Below are 18094 nucleotides of genomic sequence, written 5' to 3'. Positions count from 1 at the left end.
TATATTTAACTGAATACATTATACTTTCTTATTTTCTATATAATATACAGTATATATAATTTTAAAACAATATATAAAAAGTAAAGTGTGAAAGAAAAGATTGAGTTACGTAGCTCACATATTCCTAGTAGCTGAGATAATCACTCATACTTTTGGTTATAAATCCGCCGCAGTACAAAGGTGGCGTGGAGCCAAAAATATTTCCAGCAAAGTTTAAAAGTTTGGGATCAAAATGTTTTTAATTTTTTTTATCATAAAGTTATGGAATAAGTTTTCCTTTATATTATTAACTAGATATATTTCATCTAAAGAGCAATCCCGTTTTAGAAAACAGGCAATTTTTCAGATATCAGAAAGAATGGTTGTGTTCTTTTGTTTTTCTTTTTTGGTTTTTGTCTCTTGAAGAAAATGTTTTTCCTATAAGCACGAACATATTATGTCATTGTTCAATAAGGGAATAATAGAAGTGCATTCCATGGCCCTGGTGTCCGCCAGCGAGGCAATGCATTCACAGTGAATTGAAAAAAGGGAGAAAAAAAAAGGGAGCAACTTGGAAGTAGAAAAGGAGAGGGCCGTGTCGGAGAGAGGAGCGGTACAGAGCCGAGCCTGCTGCTCCACTAAGTAAAACTGTGCACCAGTAAAAGTTCCATGAGATTGGGTTACAGCATATACTCTTTACACTTAGTTCTTCTGTAAAAAAGCGGATAGGAAAAAAACTACTTTGGGAAACGTTCCACTAAAAGAACTGGTCTTAACTTTATTTTTTGAAATTTTGGCCGGGTTCACCGGTTGTGCTTTACGAGCTCAAACTCCGCACAACTGGGACACATTGGACACCCAGATATGTCAACCTGCCAACTTATTCAGTGTCAGGCTGCCTCTTTTGATTTCTATGAGACCAGCTGAGAAGGCAAAGTGCATCCGAGAGAGAAACAGACGAGATCACACCAAAAAAATTTTGGGGGACGGACGCGGCATCTAGAATTCATTGTAAGTACAAAACCAGATTTAGAACGCGGAATGAGGCTTTTACTAAAATATCCGGCAGCTTTGTATATGGAAAAGGGAATATTGAACCGTATTGTATAAATAGACGTACCTGGGATTATAATTATGGACCCAGTGGTATCAGAACCAGAATTGATCATAAATATTGATCCAGATGGATTGAATATGTAATATGATATAAATACAGATACAGGCCCATATATACTTTATATATATATATATATATATATATATATATATATATATATATATATGTATATATATATATCCCAAAATCGGAATATAATATAAATACAAAGCTTATAATATAAGCAGAAAAAAAACAATATAAATATGGATCCAGATATATTGATAATGGAATATAATATAAATATGGACCCAAAATATCAGAACATACATGGTAATTTGTATGAAAACCTTACTATAATGTATTTCGGATATGTAGGACAGAAATATGTACTGTAAATATGGATCCATGCAGATCAGAACCAGAATGTAATACAAATACTGACCCAGATTATCAGAACTATGATATAATATTCTACCACAGATCCTGGGAATATAATATAAATATGAACCCAGTTCTTGAAGAAACAGAATAGATCAGAACTAGAGATCCAGATATATTGGACCTGTAATATATTATGAATATATATATTCAGATTTATCCAAACTATAATATGATATAATACAATATAAGATAAGATAGATTTAGTGATCTCAGAGTCAGAATGCAATATACCGTATATATATATATATATATATATATATATATATATATATATATATATATATATATATATATATATATATAGTTCTGATATATCAGAACCAAGCTATAATATAATTTTGGACTTAGATGTATCCGAAGTACACTATATCATAAGTATCTATCAAAAATAAAATCTGTAAATATGAAAACACAACATATAGATTTAGATATATTAAAACTAGAATATAATATAGATACATGTCCATGTACATCAGAATGTAATATAAAGGTAGGTTTGGATATATCAGAACCGCTATATATCATAAATAAAAAAAAATAGGAACCAGAATCTAATGTAAATACTTTAATTTTGTATAATGTTTATATAGATCTACATATATCAGAACCAGCGTATAAATATGGACCAAAATGCATCAGAACCGCAGCGTAAGTACTAGATATATTTGAACTGGTAGATAACATAAAAGCAGGTCCAAATATACATTGGAGCCAGAATACAGCACCAGATGTATATAAACTATGACATACCGTAATATAAATCCAGGATCTAGAGGTATTAGAACCAGAATATTATATAAACATAGATGTATCAGAACCAGATTTTAACAAAGATCCACATGTCAGATCCAGAATATAACTGAGATCTAGATGTATCAGAACCTGAATATAATAGAAATATATCAGAACTGGAATTCAACATAGATCTAGATGGATCAGAACCAGAATATAACAAAGATCCAGATATGTCAGAACAATGTGCCTAAACTATGGCATAATATAAATCCACATCTAGATGGATCAGAACCAGAATATTTTATGAACCTAGATGTATCAGAACCAGAATATAACAGTGATCTTGATATATCAGAACCAGAATAAATCTAGATATGTCAGAACCAGAATATAATACAGATCCAGATATGTTAGAATCAGAATATAATACAGATCCAGATATGTCAGAACCAGGATATAATCCAGATATGTCAGAACCGAATTTAACAAAGATCTAGATATATCAGAACCAGAATAAATCTAAGTATATCAGAACCAGAATATAATACAAATCCAGATATGTTAGAACCAGAATATCATACAGATCCAGATATGTCAGAACCAGAATATAACAAACATCAAGATATGTCAGAATCAGAATATAACAAAGATCTAGATATATCAGAACCAGAATATAATATAGATCCATATATGTCAGAACCAGAATATAACAAATATCTAGATGTATCAGAACCCAAATATATTATAAATATATCAGAACCGGAATTCAACATAGATGTAGATGGATCAGAACCAGAATATTATATAAACCTAGATGTATCAGAACCAGAATATAACAAATCTATATATATCAGAATGAATCTAGATATGTCAGAACCAGAATATAACACCGATCCAGATATGTCAGAAAAATAATGTAATACAGATCCAGATGTGTCAGAACCAGAATATAACAAACATCTAGATGTATCAGAACCCAAATATAATATAAATATATCAGAACCAGAATTCAACATAGATCTAGATGGATCAGAACCTGAATCTAATATAGCTCTAGATATATCAGAATCTGAATATATTAGAAATCTAGATGATCAGACACCGACCATAATATAAATATGTAAGAACCGGATTATAACATAGATCTAAGTCCGTATTTATCAGAATTATAAAATAAATACCATTACACACAAAACAGAACTGGAATATGCTATATTTACAGACCCACATTTTTCAGTAGCAAGAAGTATTATGAATGTCGAAACGGAAACATCCTAAATCAATTAAAAAATTAAATCCAGATACGGATATATCAGTACTGATGAATGCAGCAAGCACATACAGACCCGGGTATTTCAGTATCGGCATATGTGCAAATACATACCCAGATATGTGGCTATTGGAATATATTATAAATACACACCAGGGTGAATTGGAATTGGATTCACACCCAGGTGTATTGGAAAATGTCATACATTTCCAAGAGTTATTATAGGGATTATTTCATAGAAAAAGTTCAAAATAAGCAGAAATGTAATATGGAAAGTATCAGCTATCTGCGCAAAGTAGAAATACACACACAAAGTACATATACACACACAAGTCTGTAGATGTTAAGTTGTCAGTATAATATATATATATATATATATATATATATGTCACATACACACCACTTAGATGTGAGTATTGGGGGGACGCTGTATAATGTAGCTTGTATTTCTACTCTCTCTCTCATTTTTACTTTCAAGGTGCAAAAATATGCAGTCTTCATTTTGTAAATGTGCAAAATGGCAGCCGGGCTATTTGCTATATAGCGAAAGCCATTTAGTACATTGCATTTATCCATACAATAAAATAGATCCTCTACTGCCTCCTAGTGGTGGACAAATGTGCTTGCTCGTGCTGGAAACGCCATTTATCCTAAAGGCCTGAACTGCAGAGGCCATTTCTATTAGAAGCAATCAGGCTGCCATGACTGCCCCTATTAGTTTCAACATTCAGGACTATACAGTATATCTTTTACTGTATTCTGCTTCTCCTTGCCCACTAGCAGCTCAGCACCATTACAGCTTGGAGTCATATATGACATGGACTGGTTGCTATGGATACACTGCCTAACTACTACAGTTTTCCTAAAGGTTTTGTCAGGTCGAAAAGTTCTATAATCAGTCTCTGACATTATCACGCGTGTTATTTTGGAACTTTTTGTTTTCTTGCTTGATCTTTGTGGGATCAGTAGCTGGTTTCTGCCATACATCGCCTCTTCATTTCTTTAAGCTCACCTCAGAAGCTCCTTTACAATTGGCGTTTAGCTCCTCCGTTGCTAAGGCCGCTCACAGCTGCCATGGCTGCTACCATGGTAGTTATATCTATATATTCAACAAGGTCTTTAATTATTACAGGTCTTTATTAGTAATGATCTTCAAATGTGGGCCAAAGGGACCTTTTGGGCCCCACCAGGTTCCCGGGCCTGTATGCAACTACTGCAACTCCCCTGCCAACTATAGGTACTCCCCTGTCATGGAATATTCTGATATGGACAGTGTGAAACCATCCTCTCAGAGCTGTCTGTTTTTAAGGAGTCCCAACAAATTTTGATGATATCTTTTGATTATATATATATATATATATATATATATATATATATATAAAAAAATCAAAAGATATCATCAAAATTTGTTATTGTCTGTCCCTTTCCCTGTCTGTCTCTTTCCCTATCTTTCCATCTGTCTCTTTCCCTGTGTCTCTCTCTTTCCCTGTCTCTCTCTTTCCCTGTGTCTCTCTTTGTCTGCCTCTGTCTGTCTTTTTATCTGTCTGTCTTTTTATCTGTCTGTCTCTTTCTCTGTCTGTCTCTTTCTCTGTCTGTCTCGTTCCCTGTCTTCCCATCTGTCTTTCCCAGTTTGTATCTTTCCCTGTGTCTGTCTCTTTGTCTGTCTCTGTCTCTTTCTTTGTCTGACTTGTTCTTTGTGTGTGTCTTTGTCTGTCTCTCTCTCTTTTTCCCTGTCTGTCTCTTTCCCTATCTTTTCATCTGTCTTTCCCTGTTTGTCTCTTTCCCTGTGTCTGTCTCTTTGTCTGTCTCTGTCTATCTCTTTCCCTGTCTGTCTGTCTCTTTCCTTGTCTGTCTTTTTATCTGTCTGTCTCTTTCCATGGCTGCATTGTGACACGCCAACATTCAATTTAAGGGCGTGGCTGCGCATTCTTCTGAACTTCTGGCTGCATTGTGTCTACCAGCTCCATTGACTTTAAAGGAGGCAGGTTTTTGACGAATATCTATAAAGCACAGGGTTAAAATTTCCCCTCAAAACATAAACTATGACGTTCCCTGAGTCAAAAGGAGTGTGTGTGCAAAATTTTTTGATTGTACATGTGACGGTGCGGATTCCTTTAGCAGACACACACACATACATACATACATGTATATACAGTATATACAGCTTTATATATTAGACTAGCTGTAGTACCCGGGGGTTGTCCGGGATAGTAACTGTCTCTCTGTCCTCTCCTAGTCTCTGTCTGTGTGTCGCTGTCTGTCTGTCTCTCTGCCTGTGTCTTTCTTTGTCTGTCTGTGTCTATGTCTCTGTCTGTCTGTTTCTATCTCTCTGTCTGTATTTGTATCAGTCTGTCTCCATCTCTGTGTCTGTCTTTCTCTCTCTATCTCTGTGTCTGTCTCTATATGTGTCTGTCTGTGTCTCTCTTTCCCCGTCTGTCTCTTTCCCCGCCTGTCTTTGTCTGTCTCTTTGCCTGTCTGTCTCTTTGCCCGTCTGCTCTTTCCAGGTCTGTCTCTTTGCCCGGCTGTCTCTTTCCAGGTCTGTCTCTTTCCAGGTCTGTCTCTTTCCAGGTCTGTCTCTTTGCCCGGCTGTCTCTTTGCCCGGCTGTCTCTTTGCCCGGCTGTCTCTTTGCCCGGCTGTCTCTGTCCAGGTCTGTCTCTTTCCAGGTCTGTCTATTTCCAGGTCTGTCTCTGTCTGTGTCTCTGTCTGTCTGTCTCTCTTTCTGTCTCCCCACTGACATCTTATTACCTCACACAAGCTTCTTATACTAACAATTTATTTTGTTGCTATAGCAACTACTGACAGTTGCTATTAATAACCTTTAGCTCGCAGCTCCATTCAGTGTAATGGAGGTAGGATTTTGGAGAGTAACTGTAAAGCGTGGGGTTAAATTTTCCCATCAAAACATAGTCTATGACATTCCTTGAGTCACATGGGGTGTCTGTGCAAAATTTCGTGATTTTTAAATGCGACGATGCAAATCCCTTTAGCGGACATACACATATATGCACACACAGACATACAAACACTGAGCTTTATATATTAGACTAGCTGTAGTACCCACGTGTTGCCCGGCATAGTAACTGTCTCTCTCACAGTCTCTGTCTGTCTGTGTGTCTGTCTGTATGTCTGTGTGTCTGTCTGTGTGTCTGACTCCCTGTGTATCTGTCTCTGTCTGTCTCTGAGTGTCTGTCTCTCTGTCTCTTTCCCTGTCTGTCTCTGTGTGTCTGTCTGTCTGTCTCTCTGTCTGTCTGTGTGTCTGTCTCTATCCATGAGTGTCTGTTTGTCTGTGTCTCTCTGTCTGTGTCTATCGCTCTGTCTGTCTCTGTATCAGTGTCTCTGTCTCTATCTCTGTCTGTCTGTGTCTGTCTGTCTCCTTCCCCGTCTGTCTCCTCCTTCCCCGTCTGTCTCCTTCCCCGTCTGTCTCCTTCCCCGTCTGTCTCCTTCCCCGTCTGTCTCCTTCCCCGTCTGTCTCCTTCCCCGTCTGTCTCCTTCCCCGTCTGTCTCCTTCCCCGTCTGTCTAATTCCCCGTCTGTCTCCTTCCCCGTCTGTCTCTTTGCCTGTCTCTTTCCTTGTCTATGTCTCTTTCCCTGTATTTGTCTCTTTCCCTGTATCTGTCTTTTTCCTTGTCTGTCTCTTTGCCTGTCTCTTTCCTTGTCTCTGTCTCTTTCCCTGTATTTGTCTCTTTCCCTGTATTTGTCTCTTTCCTTGTCTGTCTCTTTCCCTGTCTATTTTCCTGTCTCTTTCCCTGTCTGTCTTTGTCTGTCTCTTTGTTGGTCTCTTTTCCTGTCTGCCTGTCTCTTTCCCTGTCTGTCTGCCTCTGTCTGTCTCTTTCCCTGTCTGTCTCTTTCTATGTCTGCCTCTTAAGGGTGCTTTACATGCTGCGACATCGCTAGTGATAGCTAGCGATGTCGAGCGTGATAGCACCCGCCCCCGTCGTTGGTGCGATATATGGTGATCGCTGCTGTAGCGAACATTATCGCTACGGCAGCGTCACACGCACATACCTTGTCAGCGACGAACAATCCCTCCCTCAAGGGGGAGGTGCATTCAGCATCATAGCGACGTCACTGCGGCATCACTAAGCGGCCGGCCAATAGAAGCAGAGGGGCGGAGATGACCGGGACGTAACATCCCGCCCACCTAATCCTTCCACATTGCCGGTGGACGCAGGTAAGGAGATGTTCGTCGTTCCTGCGGTGTCACACATAGCGATGTGTGATGCCGCAGGAACGACGAACAACATAGTACCTGCGGCAGCAGCGATAGTAAGGAAAGGAGCGACGTATCAACGAGGACCGTTTTTGAACGATTTTGCGATCGTTGATCGTCGCTCCTTGGTGTCACACGCTGCGATGTCGCTGCCGGCGCCGGATGTGCTTCATTAACGACGTGACCCCGACGATATATCGGTAGCGATGTTGCAGCGTGTAAAGCACCCTTTACTTGGTCTGTGTCTATGTCTGTCTGTCTCTTTCCCTGTCTCCCTCTCTCTCTGTCTGTCTGTCTCTCCTTCTGTCTCCCCACCGACATTTTATTACCTCACACATAAGCTTCTTATACTAACAATTTATTTTGTTCCTATAGAGACCACTCACAGCTCCTATTAATAACATGTAGGTCGCAGCTCCTTTCACTTTAATAGAGGCAGGTTTTTTGGAGAGTAACTGTAAAGCGCAGGGTTGAATATTCCTGTCAAAACATAGTCTATGACGTTCCCTGAGTCACATGGGGTGCCTGTGCAAAATTTTGTGATTGTAAATGCGACGGTGTGAATTCCTTTAGCGGACATACACACATACATACACACACATACATACACTCAGCTTTATGTATTAGATGTTACAATGGGGCCCATCAGGGGCGTAATGATCGCTATCACAGAGGGTACGACTGCAACCAGGCCTGTGTCGGAAAGTGGCCCGCCGACGCCAACACCTATTTCAGTTAGATGTGCGTCCAAGGATGCACATATAGCTGAAATGCATTGCGGATTGATCCACTGGCTCTCTCCACTGCAATACATGCCGGTAGCCAATCAGAAGCCAGCAGATGTCGGCGAGCCTCAGGGGCTGACAGCCACATTTTGCCTGGGGAGCAATCACAAAGCAGTAGCCCTAGAATTGCGGCGGCAGCCCACCATTGGACTGTTCATCTCTGGCCGCTGCATTAAAGCAGCAGATGTAAAAGCCTTTCAAAATAACAGTGGCCATTACATAGATATAGGAACAGAACAAAGCCTACTACATAAATACAGTACCATAACAGTCTACTACATAGATATGGGAACAGAACCTAGATATGGTAGAGAAATGAACCTTCAGTCAGCAGCCAACTGCACGCTTCCTCAAGACCTGCGACATCTTTGGCATTGTGCTGTGTGATAAAAGGTCACATTTTAAAATGACCTTTAATTGTGGCCAGCCTAAGGCACACCCGTGCAATAATCATACTGTGTAATCAGTATCTTGATATGCCACACCTGTGAGGTGTATGGATTATCTCAGAAAAGGAGAAGTGTTCACTAACACAGATTTAGACAAATTTGTGAACAATATTTCACAGAAAAAACCTTAGGTCTTAAGCGGGCTTTACACGTAGCGATATCGCTAGCGAGCGTACCCACCCCCGTCGGTTGTGCGTCTCAGGCAAATCGCTGTCCATGGCGCACAACATCGCTAACACCCGTCACACTATACTTACCTGCCTAGCGACATCGCTGTGACCGGCAAACCGCCTCCTTTCTAAGGGGGCGGTTCGTGCGGCATCACAGCGGCGTCACTACGCGGCCGTCCAATAAAAGCAGAGGGGTGGAGATGAGCGGGACGAACATCCCGCCCACCTCCTTCCTTCCTCATTGCATGTGGCCGCAGGTATGATGTTGTTCCTCGTTCCTGCAGTGTCACACGTAGTGATGTGTGCTGCCACAGGTACGACGAACAACATCGTACCTGCAACAGCAACGATAATCAGGATAGGAACGACTGGACTACGATCAACGATATGGTGAGTATTTTTGATCGTTACGGGTCGTTCCTGCAGTGTCACACGCAAAAACGTCGCTAACAAGGCCGGATGTGCGTCACGAATTCCGTGACCCCAACGACATACTACATATTACTTGGGGAATAGTGATCACAAAATAATAAGTTTTCATGTATTCTTTAGTAAGATGTATAGTAGAAGGGCTACAAGGACACTAAACTTCAGGAAAGCAAATTTTAAACGGTTGAGAGATGATCTTAGTGCAATAAACTGGGATGATGTACTAAGTAATAAAAGTACACAAAGCAAATGGGAGAATTTTATGAGCATCCTGAATAGGGCTTGTGCAGAAAATATACCCTATGGGAACAAACATGCTAGAAATAGGAGGAAACCCCTATGGCTAAATAGAGCTGTAAGGGAAGCAATAAAAGAAAAACAGAAAGCCTTAAAAGAATTAAAGAGGGTAGGTAGTGATGAGGCATTATATAATTATAAAAAATTAAATAAAATATGTAAAAATCAAATTAAGTTAGCTAAGTTTGAGACAGAGAGACTCATTGCGAGAGAATGTAAAAATAATCCTAAAATATTCTTTAACTACATAAACAGTAAAAAACTGAAAAGCGATAGTGTTGGCCCCCTTAAAAATAGTCTTGGTGAAATGGTGGAAGGGGATGAGGTTAACGCCAACCTGCTGAATGACTTTTTTTCTATGGTTTTTATACAAGAAAATGCCATGGCAGATGACATGACCAGTGATACCATAAATTCACCCTTGAATATTACCTGCTTAACCCAGCAGGAAGTACGCCGCCGCCGCCTCGAAATCACTAAGGTTGACAAATCTCCGGGTCCGGATGGTATACACCCCAGAGTACTACAGGAATTGAGTTCTGTGATAGATAGACCATTATTTTTAATCTTCTCAGATTCCTTAATAACAGGGTCGGTACCGCAGGACTGGCGCATAGCAAATGTGGTGCCCATATTCAAAAAGGGGACAAAAACTGAGCCGGGAAATTATAGGCCGGTAAGTTTAGCCTCTACGGTTGGTAAAATCCTTGAGGGGTTCTTGAGAGATGCTATACTGGAGTATCTCAAGAAAAATAACCTTATGACAGAGTATCAACATGGGTTTATGAGGGATCGATCCTGTCAAACTAATTTGATCAGCTTCTATGAAGAGGTAAGTTCAAGCCTGGACCAGGGAAATGCAGTGGATGTTGTGTATATGGACTTTTCAAAAGCTTTTGATACGGTGCCACACAAAAAGTTGGTACATAAAATGAGAATAATGGGGATAGGGGAAAATATGTGTAACTGGGTTAAAAACTGGCTCAGTGATAGGAAACAAAGGGTGGTTATTAATGGTACGTACTCGGACTGGGTCTCAGTCCATAGTGGGGTACCACAGGGGTCAGTATTGGGCCCGCTTCTTTTCAACATATTTATAAATGACCTTGTTGGGGGCATGCGGAGTAGAATTTCAATATTTGCAGATGATACTAAACTCTGCAGGGTAATCAATACAGAGGAGGATAATTTTATATTACAGGGAGATTTATGTAAATTGGAGGATTGGGCTGAGAAGTGGCAATTGAAGTTTAATGTAAATAAATGTAAGGTCATGCACTTGGGTAGAGGAAATAACATTTATGATTATGTACTTAATTGTAGAACACTGGGTAAAACAGACACAGAAAAAGACTTGGGTGTATGGGTGGATGGTAAACTTCACTTTAGTGGCCAGTGTCAGGCAGATGCTGCCAGGGCTAATAAAATAATGGGATGTATTAAAAGAGGTATAAGTGTTCATGAAAAAAATATAGTTCTACCTCTGTACAAGTCACTAGTGCGACCGCACTTATATACTGTGTACAATTCTGGTCACCGATATATAAGAAGGACATAGCTGAACTGGAGAGGGTGCAGAGAAGAGCGACCAAGATTATTAGAGGAATGGGTGGGCTGCAATACCAAGACAGGTTATTAAACTTGGGGTTATTTAGTTTGGAAAAACGAAGGCTTAGGGGGGATCTAATCACAATGTATAAATATATGAGGGGACAGTACAGAGACCTTTCCAAAGATCTTTTTACACCTAGGCCTGCGACTGGAATACGGGGGCATCCGCTACGTCTTGAGGAAAGAAGGTTTAATCATAATCACAGACGAGGATTCTTCAGGGGCATGTCAGTGTTTTACTGAATGCACCCTGACTGTTGTGCCCGGGTAGTAAGGGGTTAAGTTCCCCCTCTCATGTCCGATTCTCCCTCCTCCCCTTCCAAGGGGTTTATCCAATGGGAATGTTCCCATAATCCCTTTCTTTCCCCCTATAAATATTCCCTCTTTTCCGGGATCCGGTCTCTCCTCACCTTGTGAGATCCGGACGGTGCTGTCCCACCCTCCCTCCCTGGTTTTTGGTGATTCTTTTAAAGTCACAGCGGTTTCAAGGAACACAGTTCAATTACGAAAGCTAAAGTGCGCCGGAAGTCCGGCCTGGCACAAAGTTTCGTTTTGAAAGTGGTTATTTATAATGGTTAATTGTGCTGTGACCGACCTCCATCCACAACAAAAGATGAGAGTTGTTTACTGATTTTATAAAGCTCTCCTAATAAAGTTTGTATTTTTGGTTAACTTGTCTCGGAGTGGTTAATCGTTCATGGGAGGGTTTTGGTTGAGGGTAATCTGGTCTCAGCAGTCTTTACTGTACGAGCAGTGAGACTATGGAACTCTCTGTCGCATGATGTTGTAATGAGTGATTCACTACTAACATTTAAGCAGAGCCTGGACGCCTTTCTTGAAAAATTTAATATTACCAGTTATGTATATTAGATTTTATGACAGGGTGTTGATCCAGGGAACTAGTCTGATTGCCGGATGTGGAGTCAGGAAGGAAATTTTTTCCCCATTGGAACTTGTTTGCCACATTGGGTTTTTTTGCCTTCCTCTGGATCAACATGTTAGGCTACGGGTTGAACTAGATGGACTTAGGCGGGCTTTGCACGCTGCGACATCGGTAACAATGTGTTACCGATGCTGCAGCAATAGTCCTGCCCCCGTCGCACGTGCAATATCTAGTGAAAGCTGCCGTAGCGATTATTATCGCTACGGCAGTTTCACACGCACTCACCTGCCGTGCGACGTTCCTCTGGCTGGCGACCCGCCTCCTTCCTAAGGGGGCGGGTCGTGCGGCGTCACAGCGACGTCACACGGCAGGCAGCCAATTGAAGTGGAGGGGCGGAGATGAGCAGGATGTAAACATCCCGCCCACCTCCGTCCTTCTCATTGCAGCCGGGAGGCAGGTAAGGTGATGTTCCTCGCTCCTGCGGCTTTACACACAGCGATGTGTGCTGCCGCAGGAGCGAGGAACAACATCGTACCTGTCGCTGCACCGGCATTATGGAAATGTCGGAGGTTGCAGCGATGATACGATAACGACGCTTTTGCGCTCGTTCATCGTATCACAAAGGATTTACACGTTGTGATATATCGACTGCGACACCGGATGTGCGTCACTTTCGATTTGACCCCATCGACATCGCACGTGCAATGTCGCAACGTGCAAAGCCGCCCTTAGAGTCTCCCTTCAACCTTAAAAACTATGATACTATGATACTATTACATCTCGTTAGCGATGTCGTTGCGTGTAAACCCCGCTTTAGAGTTGAGCTCATGAAAAATGGGAACAGAAACAAGTGTTGCATTTAAATTTTTGTCCACTGTATGAATGTTTTTACACACCACAATACACTATTACATACACGCATCTTACAAAAATACATACAATTTTAGATACACAGCTACATATGCAGACATGTACACATACAATATGCAAACATGCAGACATACAGCATGCAAACAGACACATCCACTACTCAGACCTGCACACACACACAATATGCAGACATGTCCCACATACAATACGCAGACATGCATACACACAGAACACAGAAAATGCATCCATATACACAGACATGCACAAACAGTACACAGACATGCACACACAGTGTACGCCAACATGGGCACATACAGTATGCTGACATGCACATACATGCACACACACAAAGACATGTATACATATGGTCATACATGCACACACAGACATGAACACTGATGGTATGTAGAAATGCACACATATGAAGACCTGAACCCATGGTACGCACACATGCACACACATGCAGACATACATACGGTACTCAGACATGCGCGAACACATACAGACATGCACTAAAATGCAGACATGTACACAGATGGTAAGCAGACATGCACACTTATGAAGACCTGACCACTCACAGAACACAGACATACATACATACATAAAGTATACAGACATGCACACATACAGTACACAGGCATGCGCACATACAATACTCAAAATGTACCACATACAAATTGCAGACATGCACACACGGTATGCAGAGATGTATCACCCCAATGTCAGCAGCCGGGCTGCTCGGATCCGGATCTGCAGTGTGGCTCGAGGGGTCTCCGGACCCGGGGGTCTCGCGGACACTTCGAAATAAAAGGGGGGGTAATGGTAGGTGGGGATATTGTATACAGTCCGTGACGCCACCCGCGGTGTGTGGTAAAATGGGGTACCACCGCTGCTATTAGGCAGCACCCGGGGCATTGGGATGGCAGCTAGCTGTTGTTAACCCTCCGTGGGTAGGGATTGATTCCCCCGGATCCAGTGTCTCTGTGCTGAGGATGGTGATGGCAGGGGCTGGCGCACCCGGACGGACCGGGGGATGTTGGTTTACTCACTATTAAAGAAATCAAACAAGTCCGTGGTAAACCAAGGTGCCAGTGAACGGAGCTCTGCGGCCGGGTGTATTCTGGTTCCTCACCCGGGGTGAAGGTCTGTGTCACTTTCCTCTGCACTATTTTAGTTCTCTTTTGGACTTCTCGGTATGGAACTCAGGAGTCCGCTCCCATAACTTCAGGTGGGAGCCTTGCCCGGAGACTGACCCGTGGGATCTAAAGGGGCCCTGGCGGATGCCCTATCCCTCTCTGGTCTGATTTTGGGACTTTGGGTGGGACAGGACCTGTAATCCTGTCCTCAACTGGTTAATTAACAAAGTTGGTGGTTCCGTACTTTGTTTCAGGGTCCAGATACCCCCTCTCTGTGCACGGTTTCCGGGTTGCTTCTCCGGTATCGGTACTGGCGGGCTCCTACCCTGTCTCGGTCCACCTCGGATCTCCGGCAGCCGTCTTCCCATCTCCTGTCAGACACTGACCACCATCTGCCACCTAGCAAGAACGCCGGGGCTCCAACCCCGACGCCTTTGCTCTCTGACTTCACTAGCACTTGACCTTCTCCTCTCTCCTCCAACTCCTCATTTTTCAAACGGGGATAAACAACTGTTGGGTAGCCGGGAAACCGCTACCTTACTCCTTCTTTGTGGTTGAAGACGGTGGAGGGGGGTGGAAGCACAACTGCCCATCGACCTTCGCCTACTTTAGCACAACTAGAGCGAACCACCCCCTCTCTCCGCAATGTCGGGTGTACGAGACCATCTCTCCTGTCTCTCTCCTCATCTCTCGGTTCGGGTGTCCTGTGGGCAGGTGAGGGGCTACATCCCTCCGGGATATAAAAATTTCTGTGTCCATGTCCGGCTCATAAATGAACCCCCACCCCTTTTGGGGGTTAAAATAGCGGACCTGCTCAAGGTAAGTCGGGCCCCGCACCCGTAAGGTGGCTTGCCGGAGGTGTTCTTTTTCTGGATATATCCGGTACAACACCTCCGCCTTTCTCTTTTCCCGGGCAGCGATCTCCTTTCTGAGCTGCCTCTGCTGCCACTCCCAGTACAAGGTACGGTCTTCAGACTCCTCCTCCTGCTCGGGAGCTCGGCTCATGCGGATGCTCTCAGTGCCACCTACGACCGGCTCTATTCTCGGCTGAGAGCTCCGCTCCATCTTAGCCTGCTCAGCTCCCCTGCAGGTATATCCCGGCTGCTCCACAGCCGGGACTGGGTACGAGTCGGCAGTCTGGGATGCTGTTGCAGTCGACTTCCGGGTCGGCTCTGCCTCCGATGCGGCCGGGCAGACTGCCGGGGCCGGTGTCGTCATACGCGCGGCCAGACTCGGGGCCAGGGGTGACGTCATCTTAGGCGCGGCTGAGCTCGGGGCTGGAGGGGATGTCTTCCGGGCTTTGGTCTGGCGCGGAGCTGGTACGGTTTCCGGAGCTGTGGCATGCTCATGGCCTGAGATCCCAATTGCCAGGTCCTCACAGGTTGATGCAATGGGTTCCTCTGCCGTAGCTTGGGGCAGCGGACCGAGCGGGGCACTAGCTACAGGTACGGGCGGCGAGGGAGGCGACGTGGCGGACAGGGGCAGACTGAGCTCCTCAGCCGGTTGGGCCAGTTCCGGTGGAACATAGGGGGCGTGGGTCGCTTACCCGCTCCTCCAAGGCCATCTCCTCTTCGCGTGCCCGGACGGCTGCAGCCAGATCCCTCATCTCGGCCGTCCATCTGCCAGCAGGAAATTGGCTTGGGCCTGGATTTTGTGGCACATCCGTGCGGTCTGGGCTTCTACCCAATCAGCAGTTCCGGGAGCAGGCTCCTTCATTGTCGGGTTGCCGGACGAGTGAGACATCCTCTCTTGGTGGTGTCCAGGAACGGAAGATGCAGAGTCCTGAAGTCCCTGCCTCTTATCAGGGGACTCCAGGACTCCATCTTATAGGATGGTCTGTGTCACTTTCCTCTGCACTATTTTAGCTCTCTTTTGGACTTCTCGGTATGGAACTCGGGAGTCCGCTCCCAGAACTTCAAGTGGGAGCCTTGCCCGCAGACTCTGACCCGTGGGATCTAAAGGGGCCCTTGCGGATGCCCTATCCCTCTCTGGTCTGCTTTTGGGACTTTGGGTGGGACAGGACCTGTAATCCTGTCCTCAACTGGTTAATTAACAAAGTTGGTGGTTCCATACTCTGCTTCAGGGTCCAGGTACCCACTCTGTAAACGGTTTCTGGGTTGGTTCTTTGGTATTGGTGCCGGCGGGCTCCTACCCTGTCCCGATCCACCTCGGATCTCCTGCACCCGTCTTCCCATCTCCTGTCAGACACTGACCACCGTCTGCCACCTAGCCAGAACGCCGGGGCTCCAACCCCGATGACTTTGCTCTCTGACTTCACTTGCACTTGACCTTCTCCTCTCTCCTCCAAGTCCTCTCCACTCCAAACTTAGACTTCAACTAAACTCAACTGACTCTTTCCCCCCCCCAGATTCTCAAGACCCCTAGGTGGGCATTGTCCTTCCGCCTGGTCCCGCCCACTGGTGTGCCTGTCCTACCCTGGGGGGGGGGGGGGTTGACTAGGGTTTTGTTGGCTTTGGTGAAAACCTGTAAGGGATGGTGTTATGCGGGGGCCTATTCTGTGTGAGATAAATACATACAGTCATACACTGACACACACAGACACATTAGAAGTACAGATTTGTGACATGGTAAAGCCGGCGGCAAGACTCACTCACCTCCCCCAGGCTTGTCTCCTGTCAAGCTCCTCCCCGGCGGGCATATGGCTCTGCAGAGCGCTCTGCATGATGGCCGTCACTTTAACAAAAATGGCCGCAAACAGTGCACTGGGTGGCCGTGTCTGCTTTTAGTGATGCAGCTGGACCGGCAATGCATTAAGTTGCTTGCTGCTGGGCCGGCCACAACATTGTCACTGTGTGCGCCCATTGGTGGCACGGTAGCTCAATGGTTAGCACTGCAGTCTTGCAGCGTTGGGGTCCTGGGTTCAAATCCCGCCAAGGACAACATCTGCAAGGAGTTTGTATGTGCTCCCCGTGTTTGCGTGGGTTTCCTCCGGGTTCTTCGGTTTCATCTCACACTCCAAAGTCATACTGATAGGGAATTTAGATTGTGAGCCCCAGTGGGGACAGTGTTGCTGATGTGTGGAAAGTGCTATGGAATACATTGGCGCTATAAAAAAGAAAAGAAAAAGCTGCTTGTTTAGAAAACATCTAAAGCAGCGCGCAGAAGAAGAAACAGGCGTCTGTGCAGTGCTGCTGAGGGAGTGGCCCGAGTGCATGTCTGCATGTGTGGACGCATGTCTGCGGCACAGCCTGCCCCTAGCATCCCCGTCCTGGGCGGCGCATAGCAGCGAAGTCAAACACCGCCCAATGTGGGCATGCTCACATCGCCTGCCAGCATCTGTGCCGGCAATATAAGAGAACATTACACGTCGTGGCAATGAGGGAAGGTAAACTGAATCGTTTGTTGTTTGTTTTTACGTGTTGCAAAAGAGGGGGACCAGGATGGGTAAAACTTAATAGAAGGAGCCCAGGATATGGGACATCATTAATAGAAAGTCACAGGATAGGGGGGGGGGGGGGGGGTCGATATTACTGGAAGATGCCAGGATTGGGGAAATTATTCAAGGATGGGTGACACTATTACAAGGAGGTGAACATGTGGCGCCCCCGAGGCTTCAGTCGCCACAGGGTACTGCACCTCACTTAAGGTGCGGTACTCATCCTGGATCCAGAGGAGGTCGGTTAACGGTTCACCACACACCATCTCACACACACACAACCAGGTTGGCCTCCCCACTGGGGACCGGCTAGGGTTGGGTCTTAACGCAGTT

General features: G+C 44.4%; 1 long non-coding RNA gene across 1 annotated transcript in view; it reads left to right on the top strand.

Moving 5' to 3' along the window:
• Positions 1-764: 764 nt before the first annotated feature.
• Positions 765-18094, top strand: part of LOC142302050 (uncharacterized) — a 32155-nt gene continuing 14825 nt past the window's right edge. Inside the window, exon 1 of the long non-coding RNA XR_012752920.1 lies at positions 765-990. This is a non-coding gene — a long non-coding RNA (uncharacterized LOC142302050). The remainder of the gene's footprint in view (positions 991-18094) is intronic.

The sequence above is a fragment of the Anomaloglossus baeobatrachus genome, chromosome 4 (assembly GCF_048569485.1).
Source record: "Anomaloglossus baeobatrachus isolate aAnoBae1 chromosome 4, aAnoBae1.hap1, whole genome shotgun sequence".
NCBI classification, from domain to species: Eukaryota; Metazoa; Chordata; class Amphibia; order Anura; family Aromobatidae; genus Anomaloglossus; species Anomaloglossus baeobatrachus.
Note: the sequence above shows the minus strand (reverse complement) of the source record. Positions and strands in the feature narration are given on the sequence as shown.